We start from the raw sequence: 27,605 nt of genomic DNA, 5'->3' as shown, positions 1-27,605 counted from the left end.
CGAACATTTCAGGACACCGCGAGTGTTCTTAGGACACATTCAACTTGACAAAGAACAATACGGACAGCGTCCTCAGGACACCCCCTACGAACACTCCCCGGACACCGCGAGTGTTCTTAGAAGCGTCTTCAGAACACCCCCATTTTGTTTATTTGCAAACATTTCAGGACACTGCGAGTGTTCTTAGGACAGACTCAACTTGACAGAGAACAATACGGACAGCGTCCTCAGGACACCCCCTGCGAACACTCCCCGGACACCGCGAGTGTTCTTAGAAGCGTCTTCAGAACACCCCCATTTTGTTTATTTGCAAACATTTCAGGACACCGCGCGTGTTCTTAGAACACATTCAACTTGACAGAGAACAGTACGGACAGCGTCCTCAGGACACCACCTACGAACACTCCCCGGACACCGCGAGTGTTCTTAGAACAGTTTCACTTTGCTTGCAAAAAAAACAGACACATATTGACTACTTAGAACACCCCCTAGTCAGTTTATTTAGAAAATTTCAGAACACCCGTGATGTCCGCAAACAAATCAAACACAAAAAGAACGTCTAACACTTAAAAAACACAACTTTCATCCTATCTCACACACTCCCACCCTCCCCAAACACTCCTACACACCAACACACTCTACAAAATACACATTTTGAACAAAGTTTCACCGCGCTGTCCGGGGATGTCCGCGAATCCAATATGGCGGGTGCTACCGAAAAATCTGACGCGCTTCACGCTGTCCAATCAGCGAACACTTTGCATGTCCGCGAACATCATGCAAGACGATTGGCCAATCAGGGCACTTTCCGCGGAGCGAACAGGGAAGTGTATCCGCAAACCGAACACAGATATCACTATTTTTTTTTACCTACTTTTTGGTCATTTTAAAAAAAACTACTGGACGAATTTTCACCAAATTTGCAAAAGCACGCTTTCGGGACCAAGCCGCTGCTCCTGGTCCAAATTTGGTGGAAATCCGTCCAGCGGTTTGGGGTGTTTTTTCCCATTCACTCTATGGAGAGTGAGTATAATGTATACAAATATGAGCATATAGAGGGAAGGTAGAGTAATAAAAATAAAACTATGACAAAGTGCTGATAACCATAATGATTATCTTCATGCACAGAAAGGATTGCTCTCTTTCAAGCCTGTATCTTCCGCTATATACATGTTTCATATGATGTGACAGGACCCCAAGTCTACAAATATAGTACCTTTTCAATTTTTACTTCCTGTCTGTTACTGTAGAAAACTATGTGGCTTCGATATGTCAGTAAAGGATAAAAAAGGGAGAGCCAGCCATGTGATGTCATCAGTTATGTCATCAATGACATTTGTGATGTCATCTTTGATGTCCTGGGTGTTAGTGTTAGCAGTGCACGGTGGCACGAGTTATGGTTGCTTATGTTACCATAACTGGCGAATTTCAAGGGTTTTTCGGTTTTACTTGGAACCATAACGTCCCTTTAACAAAGTTTTTTCACTGAATTTCATAGGTTTTTAGTAGCACAACTTAACCATAATATCCCTGACATGTAATATAGAACATACTAACCCCCTCGTAGTGATTTTCATGTCCGCGGACTACCGCCATGTCCGCGGACACATCGAAAATCTGAGCGTGATGAATGTAAATTTAAATAGTGTGCCCCATTTCCCCTTTGAAGTTGGCTCTGAAAAGAGCCGTTTTTTTTTTTTTACAGATGCTTGACAGACACCTGTTATTTTATATTTTTTTTCTTGTTTTTTTTCTTACTTCTAAAATCTTCACATAACCTTCTCCAAAGCAACCCTTACATCCCAAAATAGAAAGGCATTTCCGGTAAAAGATAAACAAATGCCATCTTCTTTAAAATTAACAGCATTACTGGCATCAATATTCTCATTGTTACAGAAGAACATACCAGTTCTATGCATGAAGGCACACATGCCTCGGTTGATGACACACCTAGCAATGTTTTGCTGAGGACAAAAAACTGAACTATTGTCCCATATTGCCCTAGGTAGTAATCCAGAAAAAATTACTTTCGCATTTGGAAGGATCTTCATTACGGCTTGAACCAAGCGGTCCAAATCAGCCAACAAAGTAGGGGCACTGACGTTGCCCAAATGGAAAGCACCATAGCGCAAAACTACCACATGCGGACTGTTCATCGTGGCCATATCCGCACAAACTTGTACAATTCCCTGTACATTGCAATCAGGCACAGTGCTTCACACCACCTCCACTCCTTTCACATCAAAGTTCTTTGCAACATGCCTGCATTCAGCGTACTGCTGTAAACCATGCACAAACATATCTCCGAGCACCAACATCCTGACTTTCTCCACTTCTGCCATCTTCACCACACACAGTCTCTTTCAACACAAATCCACAACCTCGACATCTGATTGGCTGATCCGTACAGTCTTCTTTCCATGTTGGATTTCCTGGAAAAACCCGGATTTACCACGCCCTGTCCACAAACAGCTGCGGTGTCCGCGGACGGTGTCCACTTTACTCTCTGTACCATTCCCTCATTGTATACAGCTAAGCAATCACACAATACGAATAACGTCCTCAGAACACCCCCATTTTGTGAATTTTCAAACATTTCAGGACAGTTATTTCATTATTCTACATATTAACATTACAAATATTATACTTTTATCTTGTACTCTGCACACAATGCTATCTTTCTCCATTAGTAGCTCAGTATACTACATAGAATCCCATAATACAATGCTATTTATTGATATAAATGCATCGTTCAAAGCACTAATAACGGTATGATATTTATTGCAATATCCTTGACACTTGTTTCGGAACATTATAATAAAAATCCCTAGTACACAAATTCCATGAAAAGTACATACACATGTGATGTCATCAGTGATTTCATCAATGACATTTGCGATGTCATCTTTGATGTCCTGGGTGTTAGTCTTAGCAGTGCATGGTGTTGGCGCGAGTTATTTTTCATAGCTTACCATAACTTGCTATTTTCAGGGGTCTTTCGGCTGTACTTAGAACCATAACGTCCTTTAAACAAACTTTTTTTAATATCACGCAAACAATATACAAACATGGCGTGCAAAAACCAACTTCTACAGATGGCTTTACACAGAATGTTGCAAATTAAGAATTTATGCTCGTTCACAGTGAAGGTCAGCTGCTTCCATTTTTTTCTCGGGCCCGGGAGAGGCTCACGAAGCAGACTATAAGGTCGTATTGTGTTTTGACCTTGACAGACAGAGATTGTGATGAAAGACTTCTCTTGAAGGAGTGTTGCTAAATCATAAGAGAAGATAAAGATGAAATTTCTGAAACGAAACCACTTTTACATATTATATCACTATGTGAAAGATCGTTGGCACACGCAGAGTCGTATTTTGGGACTGCACCACTCGTAGACAATGGAAATTGCAATTGTACTGTAAGTAACCCTTTAGATTACTTTATACCAAATATAATTACAATAGCGTAGCATTAAAGACCGCTGAAGTTGAACTTGTTCGTTGAAAGTGGCATAATGTTTTCTACCGTGCACTATTACCGCCGAATTGATCCCCTGTCGTTTAGAGGGCTCTGAAAAAGGCAGACGACACAGAGTGGGTTAATATAAATAATTTAACCGGTCTATAGGCGGTCAAGCGCTCTACTCGCTGTGCCACTTCACTGTAGCCTGTCAAGTGGCACAGCGAGTACAGCGCTCGCTTTGACATCCGTGCACAGATTGCTAACGCAAGTTCGAATCCCGGCAAGGCGAAACTCAGCCTTTCATCCTTCCGTGGTCGATAAATGAGCACCACACACTGTGGTTAATAATAAGCATCGCTTACATACCTCACAGTTCTTAGCGCTATATGAATGGGAAAATATTATTATTTTATTATGAACATACTCTTTTGCACTATCTTCGATAGCAAATAGTTTCACGCCCTAATAAATAAAATGATGATTTTTAATGAAGATCGGCTGGTGAGCCTAATTTATGTTTTTTAAAACAGGTACGTGGCCCCATTTTGTCTATGTCACGATTTACAGACTCCAGCGGATGGGGCCTTCAACTGCCAGGTGCAAGTCCAAATATGCAACTTCATGACCCTCACCATTTTATGGGACAATCGCCAAGGACCAATATCCCTTACGCAGTACTAGTGGCTACAAACAACATACCAACCAATACGGTGGTCTAATGGCTCGTTGTTGGAGCAACCTTCCGATTATCAGAGAGACCATTTACTGCTTTTATCATAAACCAACAGCCTATCTACCGAAAAGGAACAACGCGTGGCTCCAAATAAACTTTTGCGGATCGACAGCAGAGACAATAGCAAATCGCTGAATATTCACTAAACATTTCATGTGAAATAAATGTACTTTACCAAATGTACAATCCTGCTGTTTACTTTTAAACCACAGTTTCATATTCCGAATTGTGGCGCACTGAGTTGTAACCTGATCTAACACTCTCTGTACCGCAAAGGAACATCACGTGTCTCAACATGAACTTTTGCGGATCGACAACAAAGACAAATGCAAATGGCTGAATATTCTCTAAACATTTGCTGTCAAATAAATGTACTTTACAACATTTACAATCTTGCTCTTTGCTTTTAAATCACAGTTTCATATTCTGAATTGTGGCGCGCTGTGTTGTGACATAATGTGTGTAGTCTTCCGGGTTCTGTGTAAAGTCGCGTAGTACTGAAGACGACTGGGCACGTTTCATTACGCACCCTGTAACGTCACGGAGAAAGGCAGGGAATATGAATGCTTTGATAATATCAGGCTTAGGGGCGGGATATATGATTTAGTGTCGCAAAAGCAAGTCAGCCAGGTCAATAGCGCCAGTCATAGGATTATCACATAATGTCGACGCACACCAGCCGGATTTATCGTTTCTTTAGTGGACAAAAAGTCGGTTGACGCCCCTAGGAAATTGCGAACAAAAGGAGTGCTCTTAAAACACTTTCACCCTAACAACGAACAATACAAACAACGTTCTCAGAACACCCCCATTTTGTGTAATTGCAACCATTTCGGGACACTGCGAGTGTTCTTAGAACACATTCAACTAGACAGATTACAATACAGACAGCGTCCTGAGGACACCCCCAGTTTGTGTATTTACGAACAATTAAGTACACCGTGAGTGTTCATAGCTCATTTTTACCTTCCTTGCGAACAAAAATGACACCTACTCTGTTATACACCCCACCATTTAGTTTATTTACAAAATGTCAGAACAGCTCTGTTCTCCGCGGACAAATCGAATGCAACAAAAAGGTCTAGCACATAAAAAAACAAAGCATTGATCTCATACTCCCCAAACCTCCCCAAACACTCTTACACACCAACACACGGCACTAAATACAATTTTTTATCCACGTTTCACTGCTCTGTACGCGATCGACTGCGAATACAAGATGACGGGCGCCACAGAAAATCTGACGCATTCCACGCCCCTCGCCGTCCAATCAGCGAACATGTTGCATGTCCGCGGACATGACGCAAGCCCATGGGCCAATCGGGGTGCTGTCCGCGGAGCGAACAGGGAAGTCCGTCCGCGAAGCGAACGCAGATATCACTAATTTTTTTGCCTTACATTTTGGTCATTTTTTAAAAAACTACTAGACAGATTTACACCAAATTTACAAAAGCACGCTTTTGGGACCAGGCCGCCGCTCCTGCCGCAAATTTGGTGTAAATCCGTCCAGCGGTTCGGGCTGTAGCCATGCGCAAAGTTTTTTCCCAATCGGTCTATGGGGAAAAAAAAGTTTTGGGACCCCCCTATAACTTTCCCCCCCCTGGACGAATCCTCACCAAACTTTGCAAAAACATTCAGAGTGACCCAACTACTTTTTTTGCAAAGTTTGGTGAGGATCCGTCCAGGGAGAGCGAAGTTATAAGCCACCCAAAAAGTGCTCTTCCTATGGAAACAGAAACTTAACCATAACTACATGGCCACTACCGTGGCCATGTAATATATATATATATATATATATATATATATATCTATATATATATATATATATATATATATATATATATATATATATATATATATATATATATATATATATATATATATAGATATATATATATATATAGATATATATATATATATATATATATATATGGGTTTTGGGGGGTTTGGCGTTGGGTGGCGGGTTGTGGGGGGTTTCCCCCCACATATATGTTACAATTGACCTTCACAATTCGGTCAATTGTGAAAAGGTCAATTGTAATTCGAACAGTTGTAAAACGAACAATTCGTATACAACCGAAAAGAGACCTAGTCCCTTTTCTATTTGACAGCTGCCAGACGGGAGGAGCATTGGGGACCAGAGTATAAGGCTTTGGTCCTGCATGTAAGTTGGGGTGGGGGAGAAGGGGAATTTCTAATGTGGGGAGGCAAGAGAGGGAGCATCCCTGTTGCCTCCCCACATTAGAAAAAAAAGCACCACACGGGGTAGGGCCTTGCTTGGCTAGAACAGCGGGCAGGGATTGTGTATTCTCGCCCGCTGGTCCAGCCACCTGATTGGCTGAGCACACTACCCCAGGTGCAAATGAAATTTCTTCTCCAGGTAAAGAAATCTATCCACAGTAATACACCACTCTATATATCCTCCTCTATCCAGCTCTTCGAGACTTCTTGTAATCTCTGCTCTGCCACCTCAATTACTTGTGTGGCTCCTGGCCCTCCCTGTGCTTCATCTCACTTCTGCTCTTTCTCTCTTCTTGTTCCACTTGCATGGAATTCTCTTCCCCTGCACATATGAGAAACAGTAACCATGATATTGTTTGAAACCAAACTAAAATCCTACCTCCTCACTTGCGAATTAACCCCTTAACCAACCTCTGATCTGCCTGCTAGCTAACATTTTCCCTCGCCTCTAACCTGCTTTTGTCCCTCTCTTCCTCTGCCTCCACTCTTGCACTTCACCCATCATGGTCACGTCCCAAGCACAGCTGGCCGTACTGCCTAACTGCACTTAAAAATGTCTAATGTTGGTTGTCTTATATCTATGTATGTCCACTTATTTATTGTCCCCGGTGACTGTTCCCTTTACTCCCCTCCACAACCTGGTCAGAATTCCCTGACCCCATTGTAAGAATCTCACTGCCTTCCCATTAAAACTAATGTATCCATTGCACGTTATTTTGTGATCAAAGAGCATTGTTCCTCCTGTAAATAAATAAATAAATAAATAAATATTATGGGTTCTTTGGCAAATCATTTGAGACATGTTGAAGCCATGCCCAAGACAACACAGACAGCAAAACCCTTCTACTTACCTCCTTAGGTCCCCAGCAACATCTTGTAGGGGTTGTATGTCTGAAATCCGAATTTGACAAGTTTACAGATGCTCCCTGAAAAGTGACTAGAAAACCTCACATTATTTGGTTTCCTCATTTATTTATTTTGTTTGTGAAAAGTACTAGAGGACACAACACCTGTCTATGGCTTAGCCTGGTAAGACTTGTAAGCCTTCCCCAGGGTCATGGTAAGCCAAGGCATGTAGAAACCATGCACAAGAGAACACAGCATGCAAAGTCCCTCTACTTACTCTCCTAAGCCCTAAACGGGTAGGTTGTATAGATGGGAAAGCTAGAAGGAAATATGCAGACCCTCCAGGATATTTTGGCATGAAAAGGCACATTTTGCGGCTTGAAATGGCAAATTGTGTGGCACAAACCTTTATTTATTGCCCTATTTTTACTGCACATTTTTTATTGATTGGAGGGTGTAAGATTGGTGCAATGCAGAAAAGAGGCAGTGTGCAAAGCTACAAGAGAGCCAGGGTGTCCTTATTTGTACCTTTTTCATCAATTTAATAAGGGGAGTCCCAGATGTCTCTAGCTTGGCAGAAAATTGTTTGCTTTGGTTATGCTTTTGGTTTACTGTGCATGCCTATTTAATATTATTAAGAGTATTCATTATTATCAGTTGTAATGCTGAAAATATTCCCCTTCTATGTTCTCCAATCCCCCAAGCACCCACACACCTCTCTCACCAACATACCTCACATGTCTCACCAATTCCCCATCCCAACCTGCATTACTGAAGCTCTCACTCTCAGTCATACATAAACTCCTGTGCTCTGTCACACTGCCAAGTCACAATTTGCACTCTTCAGCCCTTGCCACACTGCAAATCATACTCCTAAATCACACCTTACATTCCTAAATTCTGACATGCAGCATACAGTCCTTCATTCTTTCATGCTACTTCTGCATCTTGCATACTTTCTCCATTTCTATCACACTCTTCCCTCATCCTTTCTCCCAATCTGCAGCTCACTGCCTCTTTCCGGCCAATCCCTCTTTGCTTTTTGGCCCACTAGTCCCCCAGAGCTCACGCTCCCACTACTTTCTATACCTCCACACCCTCTCTGATTTCAGGCCCCTTGATCCTTTTCTGATTTCTGGCCCACTGCCCCAATGCCTCCTCTGTACTTTATTGCCCACTGCTTCTCCCTTTGACTCACCACTCTCCCTCTGCTTTCTTGCCTACCACGGATCACCCATCACTCCCCCCTCTCCTTTGCCTCTCATATTGTGACAATGTTTTGGCCCAGAACCTCAAAAGACTGGACATCTAAAATCTAAAGAGGATATGCTATTTTTAGATAACCGATTTTGGAAATGAGCAGGTCACTTTATTCTCAAAGCTGTAGCGCAAATGATGCGCTGGCACAGCCGCCTTGAATACATTTGTGTTGGAATCACTCTCCCGACAATGTTCTTCATGCTCCCTGTGCATTTCACCCCATAAAACACATTTCTATCCCATTTGAGGAACAGAAATGCAAGTGAGACCGCAGTATTCCACACCTCTGCTGTCACACTTAAAAACATTCAAAAAATTGCATTAGCGAGTGAGGAAAGACTGTGGGCCTCATTCCGAGTATGGAGGTAGTCATGGCGCTATTTGCGCCATGACTACCTCCCATACCGGTACCTTTTCTGGTTTGGTGAGATGGGGACTTACCGGTCCAGTCCGACCTTGGCGGGACCGGTATGTCCCCATTCACCAAACCATTCCCCATTCCCATTTCAGTCCCCATAGGGCTCAATGGGAAGGGAGAAGTAGCCAATAACGGTATCGCAATTTGCGGTACCATTATTGGCTCTGATTTCCCTTAGCGGGTCCCGTCCTTAAACCCAGACGTTAAGGAAGAGACCCGCTAAGGGAACTCGTAGTAGGGCGCAAAGGGGTTACCGGCACCAATGTCCTTAACGGTGCCCGGCATCCCTTTGCGCCCTACTCGTAATGAGTCCCTGTGTCATGCAGTGGCACCCCACCCCCATCCACCTATTCAGAGCAGGCACATAGGTTGACTACAATTTCTGCACATTTAAAAGTGAATCTTGTTTGTCAATTTGGGATGCGCTTTTAAATGTGCAGAAATGCCCCCTGATTTGTACAAAGGGGTGAAAAGGGCCACCTAACTGGGCACATACAAGATACACCCATTCAAATGTCCTTTTTGTATTGGATGGTCTTTTTGTGGCACAAGTGATGAGATGTGCTTGCACATTTCATTTCTGGAGTCAAAAAAGTTTTGCGAACCTATGCCAAAGAATTTTTTTTGCAAAAAAAGCCATTTCACGCTTGTTAAAAAAATGCTCTTTTCTCTGCATAAACTGGAGGATCGGAATGTGGCACATTCAACTGAGGGTGGGATTTCAACCGGTGCTTCCTTTAGGCAGAAACCCTAGTCTGGCCTTCCTTGGGGGTCGTGAGTCCTGTTAGGGCCTTCATGGTAATAGTTATATTAGTGTGTCAGGCAGGAATCCTCTTAGGCAGAGGCTGGTCACTTATGGGAGTTAATTTACATAATTTAGCCTTTGAGTAGCCTTCTCACCCTGGGCAGCAGTGACTGTGTCCTGTTAATAGAGGACATCCTGTGAATGAAAGGTCAAAACAGGGGTGTGTATGACCTAGTTATCCTGAAACACAAGTGTTAAGTGGGATCTGACATGGTACACTGGTCAAAGGCAGGAGTGTGTTCTGAAAGACGGTTTCTGGGAATTCTAAATGTTTCCACCTTTACTCACTGTGAACAGCAGGCTTAATTATGAGTTGCAGGTCGTCCAATGAGGTGAACACACACAGTTCACAGCTAGCCTGGGCTGACTGTTAGCCGCTTAATGCTGGGAATAGAACATATGCAATAAAGTGCATATCCTAGCCATACATGTAAGCAGAATATGTTTTCCAGGCAATTCAGTTTCAGGGTTTTATTATTGAGCTGCTTTTTGTATACACTGGTTCTGCCAGCTATTCAGAAATGCAAGATATTTAAAAAATGGCCTAAGTCTTTATCGCAATCATGTCTATAAATGGCATCTGCAATACACTGCAATCGCAGAAGCTATTGACTTTGCCAAAACGTGTTTTCAAGTGTGGCTGGTTTTTTGAGATTAGGAATGTTTTCATAATGTCCTTTACAAAAGAAGGCATACATACTAAATTACTTAATTGACGCACACTCATTTTTAATTTCTGAATTCATTTGAAACTACCGACTTCCATATTCGCACTGGTGGAAATATAGATTGATAAGAGAAAACAGAATTTCGACTTTGACACCTATATTTTAGAAATGCTGCTGAATATTTAAGCACGCCAGGTCACCAAGGACATATTCCAGCTATCATTACAGGAGAAGCTCCTATGAATTTTTTATCAACCTATAAAAGTTATATAAATGTATAATTGCCTAGACTTATAGCTCACAAGAACGGAATGCAAAAGTAGTGTTCAGACGACTCAGACTCGGAATCTTCCATCTTATGGGATAACGTGGTTCTGCTCTAATGCTTTAAAACTTGCAGAAAATACTTTATGACTAATCGTACAAAGATTCAGAACCATATATATCACACCCATAACCGAGTAAAATAATAAGAAAACTGTGCATTTGAAGGTAATTGTGCCTCTGAGAGGCGTATGGATTCCAAGATAATATAAAATGGTATTGTATGTGCGTCCAGAGTGAAGCCAGCACGGTGAATGTAAAATCGAATGTTCAAGCTGTCCTTGACTGTAAGGAGTTAGTGAGAATATTGCCAGTAGTTCTTCATAACGAATCTGCGGGAAAAGACTTAGACATACGAGAGTAATTACATTCAAATTCTGCGGACAGGAATATGACAGTTGTGACCCTCGTACTACCACTAGTAGTTCACTACAGGGCCGAAACATCTGGTCAGGAACTGGAAGTAAAGAAAGCATGCTGTATTTGCAGAGTAGCCATGTACCCAGGTTCCGAAAGACAAGGCTGCCAACAGCATGCATTATGCATAAAATAACTGCACACTAAAGAGATAACATTATATCAGATCCTGTGCATACATCAGTTCTCTGCTGTTACAAAGCCCATACCACCACCTAAGGGAAATTCCATGTGAAATGTTGGATTGCTTCTTATATAACAAAGAATCATTTATGTTGTACTGTGTAAAGATGTATCTAAAATGTGTCCTATTTGTGAGAATGGCCAATGAGAAGGACAGAGGCGCTTATAGATGTCTGTAATATCAACCATACCCAGTGGTCGAAGTGTATGAAAAGAAGTAGTGGAGCTATGTTCCCTGCTGTCTGCCCCTGCTCCCCACAGACCCCATTGCCACAACCCCTCCAACACACAATACACCCCCCCAAACATTTGCGCCTGCTGTTTAAGGGAACGTTGAGTGCAGTGCACTGAAAGTGAAGGTTTCAACTTCTTCCTACACTTTTATTTTAAAACAAAACCATTCCAGAACGGTTTCTTTTTAAAATATAGTATAGGAGCTGTACAAGCTAATTAAAAAAAGTATAGGAGCACCGCTCCCGACCGCTCCCGCTCACTTTGACCACTGACCATACCCCATGACTTCAAAGGCCAAAGTCCAAACATAATGCCTGGCAATGATGCTGTGTAATTATATAGTCCTAAGGGCATTTAATCCATTGGCTATTAATGGGTGTCAGTGTATTGCTCTACCTCCATTTATGGCAGAAACAAGAGGGCAGGCCTAGTGAAACCTGAGCATTCCCACAGTCTCAGTGAGCAGCAGAGGAATCGCTCTTGGACCCGCTGGTGTTGTGGGGAAGACAGGCGTCCCCATTGCTTAAGTACCCCAGCCTTGTCTAGCCCATCGGCCTTCTGGCTGAGGGACTGCAGGATGATATTTCTTAAGGTGGTACTCATATGCATCACTATTGTTGAGATCCTAAATCCTTGGCCTGTCACTTGAGCATGAAGCAGGACTAAGGGAGAGCTGTTGATGGACATATCCATCTGCTTCTTAGTCCGACTGATGGTATAGTGTGTTCAGGATACAAATGGGCTGGCTGAGCTGGAGCAGGTAAGTAAAACTAAATGCGTGCGTGTGTTTAAGTGATTGGGGTATATTTGGTTATGCCAACTGGGGAATGGGTCCCGTTGGATGAGAGAATGGTTAAAGAGCTCAGAGAGTTGCCTGCATAGATTTAATTTGGACACTGGCTGCAAGACAAAGTGTGACGGGCTATTCTGAAATATATTGGCACAGCAGGCATGAAAGCTTGAATTACAGTGGAAATATGGCATTATTGGACACCACTAGCATTGTGGTGTTCCTACAGTGGCGATCGTAACTTGATTGGCATAGCCAACATGAGTGTGTTACTAAAGTAAAGTACTGGCAAATATTGGCACACCCAGCATGGACACATGTTGCTATACTGGCTATATTGTGTGCTATATTCCTCTCAAAGTCCCTCCCCCCACTGTGACGAAGCCTGCGAGTCATAAGCGCAGTTGGTTGGGGTGTCCAATCTCAAGTTGACTACCTCTCTGCAAGTACTCTGTGGTCATGCTGTGAGCTGCTCTCAGGCACATTGGAAGCCTCTTTCATAGCTACGCTCGTCTCACTGGCTCCCTATAAGCTATGCAAGCAGAGAAGCCGGCCCCCAGAACCTTGGTTCTCACAGGAACTTAGAGAAAGTTATCTGCGCTGTAGGCAGGCTGAAAGAAAATGGCAGCTTAGCTACTCCTGTGAATCTAAAATCATCTTTTGCAGTACTCTCACTGCCTACCATAAAGCAGTGGTGAGAGCTAAGAAAGTTTATTTCAGTCATATAGTAGAGAGGGCTATTAACAAACCGAAAATCCTCTTTGATTTGGTTCAGTCACTCTCCACGCCAGAGAAAGGACAAACTGTGGTGCCGCCCTCTCAGGATTTTTGTGAGTCCCTCTCAGCTTTCTTTGTGGCCAAAATTGCTACCATTCAGGATAACATAAATGATGAGGCACTGGCATCCTTAGCTGACATGGCCTTTATGGAACCACCCCCGGTTAAAGGGTCGTGGTCCACATTTCCCCGTTTCTCTAACTCTGACATTCAGTCAGTTATCCAGTGATTGAAATCTGCCTCCCCTGGGGATGACATACCTTTGGCTCTTCTACAGGAGGCGTCTGGAGATTTAATTACTCACATTACCTCAGCAGTTAACGCCTCCTTTTCTATTGGAGTGATCCGTGTTCACTTAAGCACGTCCTGGTTATTCCTCTGCTTAAAAAGCCTTCTTTGGATTGAGAAGTGCTGGCCAATTATTGCCCTATTTCGCTCCTACCATTCATGATGAAAGTTATGAAGGCACTGGTATGCCCCCTTTTGTCTACTTTTCTGGAGTCCTCCCAGTACTTCAACCTGTTTCAATCTGGTTTTTGGCCTGGTAGATGTGCCGAATCTGTCATGAACTCAGTATTGGACGATTTGGTGTGCTTGGTAGATCAGGGTGGTGTCGGAGCAGTCCTTCTAATAGACATGTCAGCTTCTTTTGACACGGTCGACCATCTTATCCTGATTTCCCATCTCTCCGCAGCTGGCTTGTCTGGCCAAGTCCTGAAGTGGTTTACAGCTTTTCTGGCGGCCGTTCCCAATCGGTGTCTTGCCCTCCCTTCTGCTCTGCTCTGGCCTCACTTTTCTGTGGGGTTCCCCAGGGATCAGCACTGTCCTATATTTGGTTTAACATTTATATTAGATATCTTCTGCTCCTCATTCAGTTGCATGGGTTTCGTTATTACTCTTATGCGGACGATACCCAGATTTTGGTACGTCTGGATCTCACCCAACCTGCGACAGCTATCTGGCTTAGAAAATATCTTGAAGAGCTGGGGACATGGATGACATCGAATTGGCTATAGCTAAATGGCAGTAAAACTGAGGTCCTGGTTGTAGGTACTACATCTCCTCATCTGTTTTGGACGGCTGATATCTGGCCCACATATCTGGGTCCTCTCACCACGCCTGTCCTGTCGGTAAGGAATTTGGGGGTGAAGATCTCTGCCTCGGTGGCCATGGATGAGCAAGTTGCTTCGGTCTGCAAAGCCGGCCACTTTAAGCTTTGTGTCCTCTGGAAGATTCTTCCTTTCCTTCCTACAGCATGTCAGGCCCCAGTGGTTGCAGCTCTGGTTCTAAGCATACTGGATTACTGTAACTCACTTTATCTGGTGCAGCCAGGCTATCTGATCAGGCAGTTACAGTTACTCGAGAATGCTGCGGCAAGACTACTCTGCACCCCCCTTTCGGAGCCCATATGTCCCCTCTGCTAAGGCAATTGCATTGGCTCCCAGTTGCAGACTGGATCATGTTTAAGTCCATGTGCATGTTACATCAGGCTTTCTATGGCATGGGAGTGGAATATTTGCAAGCCACATTTGTTCATTACATGCCTACTCATTCCCTCTGATCCCATGCGGCTCTTTGGGTAGCGGTTCCCCGGTTCAGGTTAGCTCGGAAAGGGGGGCGCGCTTTCTTGGTGGCAGCCGCCAAAGCCTGGAATGACCTTCCTCATGCTCTGCGGGGGACCACAGATCACTTTGCCTTTTGTCGGCAACTGAAAACAATGCTATTCTAGAAACAGTGATATCATAAAAACGTTCCTCATGCCTTCAGCGCCATGATGCCTCTGGGCGTACGTGCGCTTCAATACATTCAGTTAACATAACATAACACAGGCCTCCTGAAGTCTGCTCTACAGTGACAATGCTGGAATATATGGTGTTCAAGGGCATCATTAAAATGTCTTGGAAAGTTCAAGAATGTACTCTTGTTCACCTGGATTGATTTGAACAATGATGATTATAATATCAAACTAACCATGGAATATAGTAAAGCAAAGATTCATTTTCTTGACCTTCATATCTACGTGCAAGAGAACGAAATCAAATCAGAACTACTATATATCAAAGACCAACATCAGGCAATAGCATATTACATGCAGAAAGTAACCTTCCAACGCATATTATAAAGAATATCTCCTATGGGGAATTCCTCCGGAAAAAGAGAAACTGTGGCATGAAGAGGAATACCAAAAGCACCAGCAAATAAGCATAGGACATTTAAAAAAAATAGGATATGCAAATCATATATTACAGACAGCAAAGAAAAAAAAGTGAAGTAAAAAACAGAACATTGCTTCCTATAGACAAACCAACCAAATCAGGATCAATGGAACAAAAACCAAGAGTGATTACCACACACAGTACAGAACACTACACATTAAGAAACATTTTAAATAAACATTGGCATATCCTACAGTTGGATCGAATTGCAAAGTATTTGGATACAAAACCAACAATCAATTTCAGGAATGCTGCAATGCTGAAAACAAGCATCAGTCCAAACTACTTAGACTCGGACAAACTCCAAACAGATGGAACCCTGTGTTCACATTGGCAATTATCACCAATAACAGGTAACCATAAATGTGGAAAATGCGAACTATGCACCCAAATAATGGACAATACAAAGATAATACTGCTCCCCAATGGAACAACACACAAAATTATGTGGTATATGGAATAACATGACACTGTCAAAAATGGTATATTGGCAGTACAATAAGAACACTCAAAATCAGAAATATGGAACATATGAGAGCCATACACAATGGAGATGAGAAATATTCAATGGCTATGTACCACCAGAATGACCATTTGGGGCAAACAATCGACAATTTGAAATTCATGGGCCTGGTAACTGTTCAAACATTGAAAAGAGGAGGCATAGAGGATTGTGACTGAGGCAAGAACAAGCAAAGTGGATCACATACATGGACAAGTGCTTCACTGGGCTTAACCAGGACAATGAAGTCTGGTCATATCTTTGATTTATTCCTATATGTTGTACATATTTAGAATCATTATTATCAAAGTTTAATTGAATCACATGTCTAATATAATGTGACCACATAAAAGGTTGTTATGATGGTAAACTTAAAAATATACATATGTTGCTGGACATTAATATAGAAAGGTATTGCGATATTAAGTCTATACTTGGAATGTTAAAAATAAAGTTATTCATCAGGTGAGAAATTACAGCTCTGGCTCTAAAAGAAAATTTCAAAAAAATCTCCAGCCACCACTGATTTAATCACTCACAATGAGTGTAGTGCTCGGGAAATAGTTGTTTGATTTCAATTGTTTTGTCTTAGCCTTTTAATGAACCACACTTTCCTTTAAACCGAAACTCACAATATCAGAGTGAGAGGTTTGTTATAATGTGTAATGGCTTTGGAGTGGAATTCTACCCCGTAGAATTCCACTCTTGTTCTGATGTCATGTTTGCATTTGTTGAATGTTCCACATTCCAAGAACAACGGTTATGAGTTTAAGTGGAGAGCTGTAATGTAGGCTGAGCGCTGCTGGGCTCAGGCTGGTTGCCATTAAAGGATCTTCACTTACCTACAGTGTACGCCTCCTTATTACACTGGCGACAAGGGCAACCAGCCTCCAACCCACGTAGCCACTCGCCGCCCAGCAGTTGCCTACATTCCCTTCCCTGAGGCCAGCCCGTTCCCAAGTGCTGCCCAGGCCTGTCAAGGGAAGAGTTCTCCGGCCGACGCTGCCCACGTCGAGCGAGTACCTCCGATGGAAGAGAGGTATTTCCCTGCACGTCCACTTCAGCCTGGCCTGCGCTCCCTAGCCAGGGTCGAGCGCGGTGTCTCCGCCGCATCAGGAGTGCAGGAGCAGGAAGGTGAGAGGAGACCTTCCCACGCATGCAGACTACCGTGACCAGCGTACCTGGCCAGCGCTCCCCACCCGGGATCGAGCGCGGCGCCCCCGGAGCAGGTGCTGGAGTGCAGGCGAGCAGGAGGAAGGCTGCCCCCACACCCCCGGCCTGCGCTCCCCGGCCCGGGTCGAGCGCAGCCACGCTGCAGCAACTGGAGTGCAGGTAAGGAGGAGGAGGGCTGGGTTGCCCCCGTGCCCGTCTGTGGCCGAAGTCAAGCGTGGGTCTCCCGTTGTCACCGGGAGTCTTGGAAAGGAGGCGAAGACCATAGGGGGAGCACGAGGGGCAAGGAGCTGTAAACTCACACGCGTCGGCCTCTGTAGCCGGCTTGTCGAGAGGGGAACGCGTGACGTATCAGCACGCATCTAGGGGCGTTTCAGCTGGATCCTATTGAAAAGTTAACCCTGTGTGAACAATTCAAGTGTTTGTGACTGTGTTGACCTCCACATGCCTAGGATCTGCAGTATTCTGTGATCAGTGACAATTTAAATTGCTGTCTCCTTGCCTAGCACTAGCGAAGTTATAGACCTACATTGCCAATACCCAAACCCCACTCAACATGCAGCACAACAGTGCACGTCTGCCTCCTGCATTTCTGGCCAGTCCGGGTGAACCGGCAATTGTGTGGGATTTATGGGTCGACACCTTCAAAGTATACCTCAGGGCAGCAGGTGGTGCCAAGTTCACGGACGATGAAAAAGAAGCAGCTTTGCTCAACTTTTTGGGAACTGAGGGTCTAAGTCTGTTCAGACATCTTCCTGGTCCCAATGTGCACGCTGTTCCTACTGCTCCCACAGAAGGGAGTGATGGGGGTGATGCTGTACCAGGTGTAGTGTTGGCTTACGAAACAGCCTTGGGCAAGTTAGAAGCACGATTCGGCAAGAGGGCCAATGTGGTGCTCGAAAGATACCATTTCTTCTCGAGGGCTCAAGGTTCTAATGAGGGCATAGATGCTTATGTGACTGCCCTGCGTACTCTGATAGCGACGTGCAAGTTTACTGGTACCATCGACGAGTACATCCAGGATCAGGTGATGATGCGGACATGTGATGTGTGCGTTAGAGAAAGGTTGTGGATAGAAAAGGATCCGCCCCTAGAGAAAGTCATTGAGATAGCTTGTGCTATTGAAGAACCCAGGAAGAGCGTCAGAGAGATGTCTGATAATGGAGAAACGGTGCATTCTGTGATTCCCCGCAAATCACTTGATGCCAGAGCAAAGAACAAGGACAGTAAGCCGATACCCTCGTCAAGGGAACTGTGAAAGAGATGCAGTTGGCGTGGACATGTGGCAGGCGCAAAAGAGTGTCCGGCTGCTTATGTGGAGTATAGGAGATGCAAAACCAAGGGTCACTACGCCCGCATGTGCAGAGGTGTGGTGTCAGTTAAGGAGTCAGTGAAGTTGGTGGAAACTAATGATGATGAGAAAGGTGTGACAATTGTGGGGTACATGGGATGTTCCGACAAAGACAATGGTAGCACACCAGAGGGATCCTTGTTAAGTGTGGGCCATTGCAAGAAGAGAGCGTGGGCAAAGTTCATGGTCAACGGAGTTTCGATGGAAATGATGGTGTACACGGGGTCATCATACACAATGATATCCCCTGAACTGTATGAATCTAAATTCCACAAGAGGGTGTCGGATTTGATGTGTTCGGACATAAATCTGTGTGCTTATGGACGAGTACCCATCAAGGTTCTTGGCTACGAGTGGGCTGTTATAGAGTTTGAAGGCGGGGCGGCGAGAGGAAAAATATATGTGGCTCACAAAGGTGACCCTCTGATAGGGTGGGACGAGTAAGCCGCTCTAGAACTTGAAATAAGACCAGGGAAAGCAGTTCTGGTGATGTGTGTGAGGGGAGAGAGTGATGGAGCTGAGTTGCATGAGAGACTCACACCTGAAGTACTGGAAAAGGGATTTCCTTCTGTTTTTACTGAAACATTGGGCAAATTTAAGGGTTTTGCGCACAAAATAATTCTCAAGAGGGGTTCTGTGCCGGTTGTCCATAAAGTTAGGAGGGTTCCTATCATGACTCGTGATGCCTTAAAGGAAGAGCTCAATACACTCAAGGAATCGGGGGTCATAGAGGAAGTAGAGAGTTCAGAATGGTTGGCCCCGATGGTCCTGGCATGCAAGAGTGATGGAGGCATGAGAATGTGCGTAGACCTTAGGGACCTTAATTCATGCATATGGGTTGACAGACACCCTCTGCCCAATATTAATGGAATGCTTTCCTTGGTGTGCGGTGCATCCTGCTTTTCGACGTTTGACTTGTCATCCGTATATCATCAAATAGATCTGCATGTTGACTCCCGCCCCCTTACATCCTTTGTCACTCCCTTTGGCGGATTCTGTTTTTGTAGAATGCCCTTTGGTTTGGCATCTGCTGCCGCTGTTTTTCAGAGAACAATGCAGAAACTCTTTGCGGGTATGCGCGGGGTGGAATGTTTTCAAGATGACATTCTGGTGTGGGGTGAGCCTCAGATTGAGAATGATTGTAGAGTCCTTGAGGTGATGAATGTCCTGAAGAATTGTGGTCTCACGGTCAAACTTAGCGAATGCAAGGTGGGTGTTCCCAGCGTGACTTATTTGGGACACTCTCTGGATGCCAAGGGAATTCACCCTAAGATTGAGTTGGTGAGGGCATTGAGCGATGCATCGTCCCCAGCTAATAAAGAGCAGTTGAGATCGTTCATGGGATTTGCCGAATATTACAGCAGATTTGTACCTTCCTGTGCCGACAAGACAGTAAGCATGAGGTCATTATTGAAGAAGGGCGTGCATTTTGTGTGGTCTGATCAGTGTCAGGCGGAATTTCTTAAGTTGAAAGAAGAGATTGAGCAGGTCCCTTCCTTGAGTTCATTTTCCCCTGTCAGAAAAACGTTCCTAACGGTGGATGCGAGTGAGTATGGCATAGGTGCTGTACTGGAACAAAGGGTTGAGGGACAACTTCGTCCCATAGCTTTTGCATCAGGAGTGCTCAGAGAAGCTGAGGGCAGGTACACTGCATTAGAAAGGGAAGCTCTTGCAGCTGTTTGGGCTTCTAAATATTTTTGAACTTTTCTGTGGGGAATTGAGTACACCCTCCGTGCTGACCACAAGCCGTTGGTTCAAGTATTGACAACAAAGGGGTTGTCTCATGCATCTACCAGGATCATGAGATGGATGGCCGATATGACAGAATTTAATTTCAAGGCGGAGTATGTCCCTGGTGTGAGAAATGCGGTAGCTGATTGCCTATCCCGGTTTCCGAGTTCTAGCAGTGCTGAAGAGGCTCCAGGTGTGGTGGGGGACGAATGTTCCTTGGTGGCTAGTGTAGTGCCCGCAGTGTCGGAATCAGAATGGAGTGCTGAATGTACAGATGATCCCAAGTGAGTTGAATTAAGAGCAGCACTTAGAAGTGGTCTTGTCAGCACTAAGTTGTCCAAGCTGTATGGACATGTATGGCAAGAATTGTCCGAAGGTCCATGGGGCGTGGCCAGAGGTCTGTGGTTAGTTCCCCCTTGTTCCCTTAGAGGGAAACTTGTTGAGTTAGCACACGAGGGGCATTTGGGCAGGTCTATGACCAAGAGAAGACTTAGACAGGATTATTGGTGGCCTAGTATGGATACGGACGTGGAGGATGTAGTGAAAGATTGTGCAGCATGTTCCAACAGTGATAAAAGCAAGGTTCCAGTTCCCCAACCAGTTTATCCTATTGAAGTCCCCCGTCAAGTCTGGTCCAAAGTAGCGCTGGACATAATGGGACCCATAGATTTGTTAGGAGGAGACTTGAGATTCATTGTAGTTATGGTGGACTATACGTCGAGATGGGTCAAGGCGACTGCCTTATCTACCGTTACTGCTGAGAAGATTGTGGGGTTTCTCTCTGCAGTGTTTGACAGAGAGGGTGTGCCTGCTGGATTGGTGACCGACAATGGGTCTCAGTTTGTGTCAGATTATATGCAAAAGTTTCTGGACGATCTGGGCATGCGTCATCATAAGGTTGCTCTATAAAATCCACAAGCCAACGGTCTAGTGGAACGTATGAATCGTTTTATCAAGGGGGCCATCCAGTTGGCTCTTGTTAATGGTCTTCCGTGGGGAAAGGTAGTGTCGGAATCTCTGAGAGCTTACAGGCTGACCCCCTCTACTGTCACTGGGCATTCTCCTTTTGAGCTTATGCGGGGGAGGAAACCGGGCTCTGAATTGAGAGTGCCAGCCCTGGTCGGTGGTGTCCAGTCACAGGTGGATATGCAAGGAGTTTTGGATCGAGTACGATGTAAGCAAAGGCGTTTTCTGAGTGAGCAGCTGACCAGTAGGAAGCCTCTTTCGGTGAGGATTGGCAATTGGGTTCAGATCAAGAATCCCAGATTTGTAGCAAAGGGTCTCAGCAGGTACTTAAACCCACGCAAGGTGGTCAAGCGTGGTCGTGGGTATGTAAAACTTGATGACGGATCTACATGGAGTCTTAGGCGTGTGGTGGTGGTGGACCAAGAGAAGGTAGTTTCCACAGGTGGTGATTCTGGCAGTCCTAGTGGCGCTTCAGGAGATGCTGATGTAGGGTGTGATTCCCCCTTAGAGGGCTCCACTATCCGGGAGGGTAGTGAGGAACTAGTTAACTTGCAGCCCATGGTTAGAGGGGCGGCTGTAGATCCCCGGGGGGTTGAGGAACATTCCATCCCTATTTCTGCGCATGATTCTGATGTTGGAAACGTTCCAGTCGAGGAAAGTGAGGTGTCCACTTCTGGGGCGGCCGACCCTGCCCTAACACATGCTCATTCTGTCAGGGAGAGGAAGGTTCCCTCCAAATATAAAGATTATGTTTTGGGTGCTATTGCTCGTTAGCACAGTTTTATGTGGGTGCTATTGCTCGTTAGCACAGTTTCATGTTTTCTTGCCTGTTCACTTCTTATGAGGACTCCTTAGTTTTAGTTGGGACTAGTGTGTCTGTTTGTGTGATTGCCGTGTGTGCGTGTATGTGTGTGTGTGTCTGTGAGTGTGCATGTGTGTGTGTGTGCTTCAAGAGGGTTGTTTCTTTTGTTGAGTAAGGGGGGGGAGTGTTATAATGTGTAATGGCTTTGGAGTGGAATTCTACCCCGTAGAATTCCACTCTTGTTCTGATATCATGTTTGCATTTGTTGAATGTTCCACATTCCAAGAACAACGGTTATGAGTTTAAGTGGAGAGCTGTAATGTAGGCTGAGCACTGCTGGGCTCAGGCTGGTTGCCATTAAATGATCTTCACTTACCTACAGTGTACGCCTCCTTATTACAAGGTTAAAGCAGATAGTTGTGAATGGCATCTTGTTTTATTGTGGCAACATGATCTCCTTTATTGTTTATCTGAATGCCAGTCATTAGCTTCTGTTGTCTTGCCACATCAGCAGGACAGCCAATCAGTGGCTTGCAAGACCCAGAACAGACTCCTTTGCCATGTCTGGGACAATAAATAGTTGTCTCATTCCTACTTAACTCACAAAATCAGATAGCGCTGGTAAGCTGGATGGAGCAGTAATTCATAGCCCAGAGGCCCTGCATTTGTAGATCTGTCTAGAAAATGCCTGAGCTGTCTGCCAGAGCTCTTGCACCAGTATTTAGAAAGAATATGCTGGCATTGAGTTTATCCATAATTCATTTCTGAGTGCATCAAGGTTAAGACACTGTTATAAGATGACCATTTTTGAGAAGACAGTACTGCTATGTAATTTGGGGAGGAGAATTGTAGAAAGTTGACTGTAAGTGCAACAGTTTTTTGGCTAGACATAGCGAAGGGCAGTTGTTTTGGGAAATTGTGGCAGGTTTGAGCTGCCTTTGGGGTTTTGTCCAGGTAAATTCATGGCCTCTAAAAAAACCTCAAAACGTATTAAAGTCCCAAAGCAAATTATGTAATTCACCTTCCTCTACCCCATACTAGGGAATCTGTTTATGTTATAGAGACATGATTATTGAATATAGGAGCTTATTTTGGCCATCTACTGTCACAAAGAAGCAGGGTCCGAACACTTGATCACATCAATGCATGTTGAATAACTTGTTTTATTCTACTGACACGATGTGGGGTGCAGGTGGGAAAAGCAAAAGGAGCAGTAAAATGAGAACAGACCTAGGTGGGAAAGGTGCACGCTTGTCAACAACAAGAAGTGATTCCTTTCTACCCTTAGGGATTTTATTTCTACGAGTGCATGTGTACAAACCACAGTCCAGGTTGGGTAGTTCTCTCTTCCGCGGTTATGTCATGAAATGTTCATAAATCCCTGGCTTCTTGTACACAGATCTCTTGTTTTCCTCTCGCACAGCCTCGGGTTGTGGTAGGGTGAAATAAACTACAAGGCATAGGGGCGAAAGATATAACTAAACAACAGGGAAGGTTTCTTAAGGAAAACCTGTCAGGATCTGGATCTAAGAGGACGTAGCATCCCGAGTCCCATGTCCACTCTCTATACTAATATTGAAGCCCTATGAGTCTATATGCAGGAGCGCATCCCTTAAATCACTCACAATTTCAGGGTAGTTTTAAGTGTCCTTTTCAAAAATTCTACCCTGTCTTATTGCTCCTCTTTCCCTCAGAGTATCTGATGCATTACTGAAGCAAGCTCCACCTATTCTCTTTTCGCTCTGGGTAGGGTTTACTTCCCCTATATCTATTTATTTGCTTGGCTGCAATAATTATGTATCCCTCGCCAAGAGCTTCTCCCAGGATGAAAACGTACCCAGTTGGCACTGTAGGATTTGCAGCTGCCAACAGCAAAAAGCCCCAGCAGGACGTCCTTCAAATTCTCTGCTCAATTCCTGCCCCCTGTCACTGTTTGAGCTGACGTTTCCTGCAGGCTCTCTAGTCTAGCCTTCCCTATAAGCAATAACTGTTCTAAACGGTGTCCTCTTCTGTACCTGTCTTACCTTTTCACTTATTTGGCTTGGCCACAACAAGTTCTTTCTCCTTGACTATACTTGTTCTCTTCTCTGCTGCAGCACAGATACTCTGGAATGCTGTCTCAATATCCCCAATGTCTGTCTCTTATTGTAGTCAGGCTTCAGTATTAACTGTCTCAATGAGCGCTCTGGCTTTTGTGTCTTTTTCCTAATTAGTGTGGTTGCTCATAATTGGTACGTATCTACTCGTTCCACTTCCTCCCAAGGTGTATGCACCCATGTTCAAAGTGCTGCCCTTGTTATAATGAGTTCATTTGGCACTCACCCTGCCCTCATTGTCTGAGGTCTCAACATGACAGTTCCCATCCTGGCTCAGGTAGCAGTGTCAAGGTGTCATAGAGCTACAGCCGGTGCACTGGACATGCTTCAGGTAAGCTTTCTCGCAAATAGCCTGTACATGTATCTGCTGTATTTTAGTATATGTTATCATGGTTGGATTTCCCCACTGCAGAATATGAATCATCAGGGTCTGCTCAGTGATGGATGCCTAGTTTCTTCCACCTCAACCCCTCGCCTTCATGATATAACCCTTTTCGGTCACCTAATATCTGCATCATACAGCACATATCTGTTTGGGAACTATTGCTGTTTCCCTGTATTGGTTACGTATTTAAAAAAAGCAGATATATACCTGTTTTTAAATAACTCAATATCTAGAGTTTGGCTGATGCAATTTTCAAAATCTTCGAAGCAGAAACACCTTTATTATAAGTTTATATGTGTGTCAAGAATCTCAAAACTCGATGTGTCCCTGTTTGAGAAATCAGGTCTTAAATATTGTATTTCCCTAAGGAGATCTCCATTCTAGGAAATGTTAATTTTAAAGGATATTTGTACCATGCACTATCACCACCGGAATGGCCCCATGGTGCTCTGGCGGCTCTGAAAAAAGGGAAGGGAGGGGTGAGTTATTGGGAATAAGCTGGAAAAGTGCAAGAGAGCAGTGATGTGCTGTTGCAGCATCAGCCCGGTGGGTCCGTTGGCTGTGCTTGGGGTGCTTTACGGTCAGCAGTTGTGTGATGTTGTGCAAGTCTATGTGTGGTTTGTTTTTGCAATGTAATGAAATTTGTGCGGATTGTTGTGTTTTAGGCTTGTGGTTGTGCTTAGTTAGAGTTTGAGAGGTTTATGCAGAGGGGTGGAATTGTTAGTGGATTGGTTAATTGGAATTGCTGTCCTTGCAATTGTGTCTAGGTGTGATGCTTGCTATCATTCACTATTCCATCTGAGTGTGGCACTTGCTAATCTTCAATATCATATCTAGATATGAGGCAGGCTAGTGATCACAATTCCATCTTAGTGTGGCACTTGTTAACATTCACAGTTTCATTTAAGTGTGGCGCAGATTAACATTAACATTTCTATCTAGATACACACAGGCTAAAGTTAGAATTCCATCCAAGTGTGGAACGTGAGAATGCAAAATAAAGGCCTTTTGTTCATCGTCTTATAAGAATTCATAGATTATTAAGAAATTTGGTAGTGCTCAGTTGTACATGTCAGTTTAAATAGCTCACCAAGTATGCAGAATATTGATCCGCTGGTTCAAAAGTTATTGGGGAAAGTATTTTTCAATTCGAATATAGAATGTGCACTGTAGTCTCAACTGTAGAATCATGTCTGTGCAATTGTATTATATTCAGTGAAAACATCAGTTAAGGCACAAGGTGAAACAATGTATCGCAATGAATCCCATGTAATTCCCATGTAATTCAACAGGTGTTGGAAGTGACAACAACCTTAGCTCAGTCCACCATTGTTGTTATCCATGAAGTCATTTACGATCCTATTGTTGATCCCATCTGTGAAATCAGGTTTGTGTCCATGCGCGAGCAATGGTGGTGGGGGGAACTCTCCGTTAATGTTATGGTCACTTCCAACACCTGGTGATTTTCAAGGGTTTTGTTGCAATGAAATGTTTCACCTTAACTGCCTCTTAACCAAATATTTATTATGAGACATCTAACACAGTCTATACTTGTAAATAACTTCGACTTTGCACCAATCTGGGTGGCAGACTGCCCATTGGTTTCAGCAATAGCAAATGGCCATGGTCTTCCACTGTGGCCATTGACCACTTTTTACCAATTATGGTCAAATGCTGTGGCCCTCTGGCCTTGGCCTTAAACCATGTCCCCTATCCCCTTTTCCACTAAATTAAAGGTGTCATTTGCCCATGGTCAGTGACCACAACCTTCAGTCCTGTGCCCGACCACTTTGCACCAACTAGGTTGAAAGACCATGACCCATTGGCCATTGTCTTTGTCAGCTAGCCACATTGCACCAATTATGGCAACAAGGACATGGTATTCTGCCTTGGCCCACATCCCCTTTTATAGTGAATGAACATGTCCCACTGGCCACCACTATGGCCGTGACCTGTATCCCTTTTGTAGTACATAACTATGTCCCACTGTCCACTGCCTTTGTTACAACACTGTGGCCCATTGGATAGTGTTTCACCTTTTTTGTTTCCCACTCTTTCATTCCTGAAAGATTTCTCCTGAGATTTAGAAATATCATGACCCACTGGCCATGGCCATTGGCCACAGCCTTGTGTGGTGGCCGAAAATCACTTTTCTCTGATTTTTTCAAAAGACTGTGGACTACCTACCTTCGCCCCATCCCATTTAGTAGTGAACAATAACATCCAACTGGCCACGGACCTTCAGACATGGACTGGATCCCTTTTGAAGTATATAACAATGTCGTACTGCTCATGGCCTTTGGAAAACAATTATGGCCCACTGGATGCTGGTTCCTCTTTATTTGGTTTCCCCTTCCATTCTTGCCAGATTTTCCTCTGAGAATAACAGGTAAAACCATTGCACGGTCCTTTGGAAACACACCATCTTTTCAATACCATGGTAAGATACAAACCCCTTAAAAATTGAAATGTCTTCACCAGGCTCACTATATTACAAAGTGGGGACCATGGTTACTCAGCCCTGGCTATCTAGGAAATTGTAACAGACACATACACCATATGCCATGGGCTCGAATATTTTCAAGAAGCTAAAGACCTTCATGTTTAAGATCCAACTTAATTAGAGTTTGAAAAATGGAGAGTGTATATGACAAAAAAATATATATACTCTTTATTATTCTATAGTCGCTAACAAGCTATGTCGCTCTACATTTATACATACATGTATGACACATGGAACCATAATATGATCTCAACATAAAGTCAGGCAAACATACAATCTTAACAACCGTCACCTTGAGACAGTAGACTTAACAAACACCAAACACATGTTTTTACAATACGTGAGAAAAAGCACCACCACCCACAATTCTAAAAAATATTGACACAGTGTGTTTTGGCCACACCAGAGTAAATGCATCACACTCGCTCTATTAACAACAGCCTCCAATAGGCCGAGGGTATTCAAAAAGAGCCAGTGAAGGGATCGACCCAGGTGGTTGATTCAAATTCTGTGTGTTATTGCAACTTCATGTCAATCTAAAACTAAGTGATATCCCTTCCTCTCTTAACGACCTTCCCAGGTACACCTGGACCCTTTTCTCTCCTCCGTCTTACTATCCACCTGTGGTGTCCCTCACGGCTCTATTCTCTCACCTTGGCCCGCTATCCCACTTGATCTCTGCCTTCTCTCCTAACTTCCTGTGTTATGCAAGCAGCACACAATTC

The sequence above is a fragment of the Ambystoma mexicanum genome, chromosome 4p (genome assembly GCF_040938575.1).
Source record: "Ambystoma mexicanum isolate Mex_15411 chromosome 4p, UKY_AmexF1_1, whole genome shotgun sequence".
Classification (NCBI taxonomy): Eukaryota; Metazoa; Chordata; class Amphibia; order Caudata; family Ambystomatidae; genus Ambystoma; species Ambystoma mexicanum.
This window is presented reverse-complemented; position numbering follows the sequence as displayed.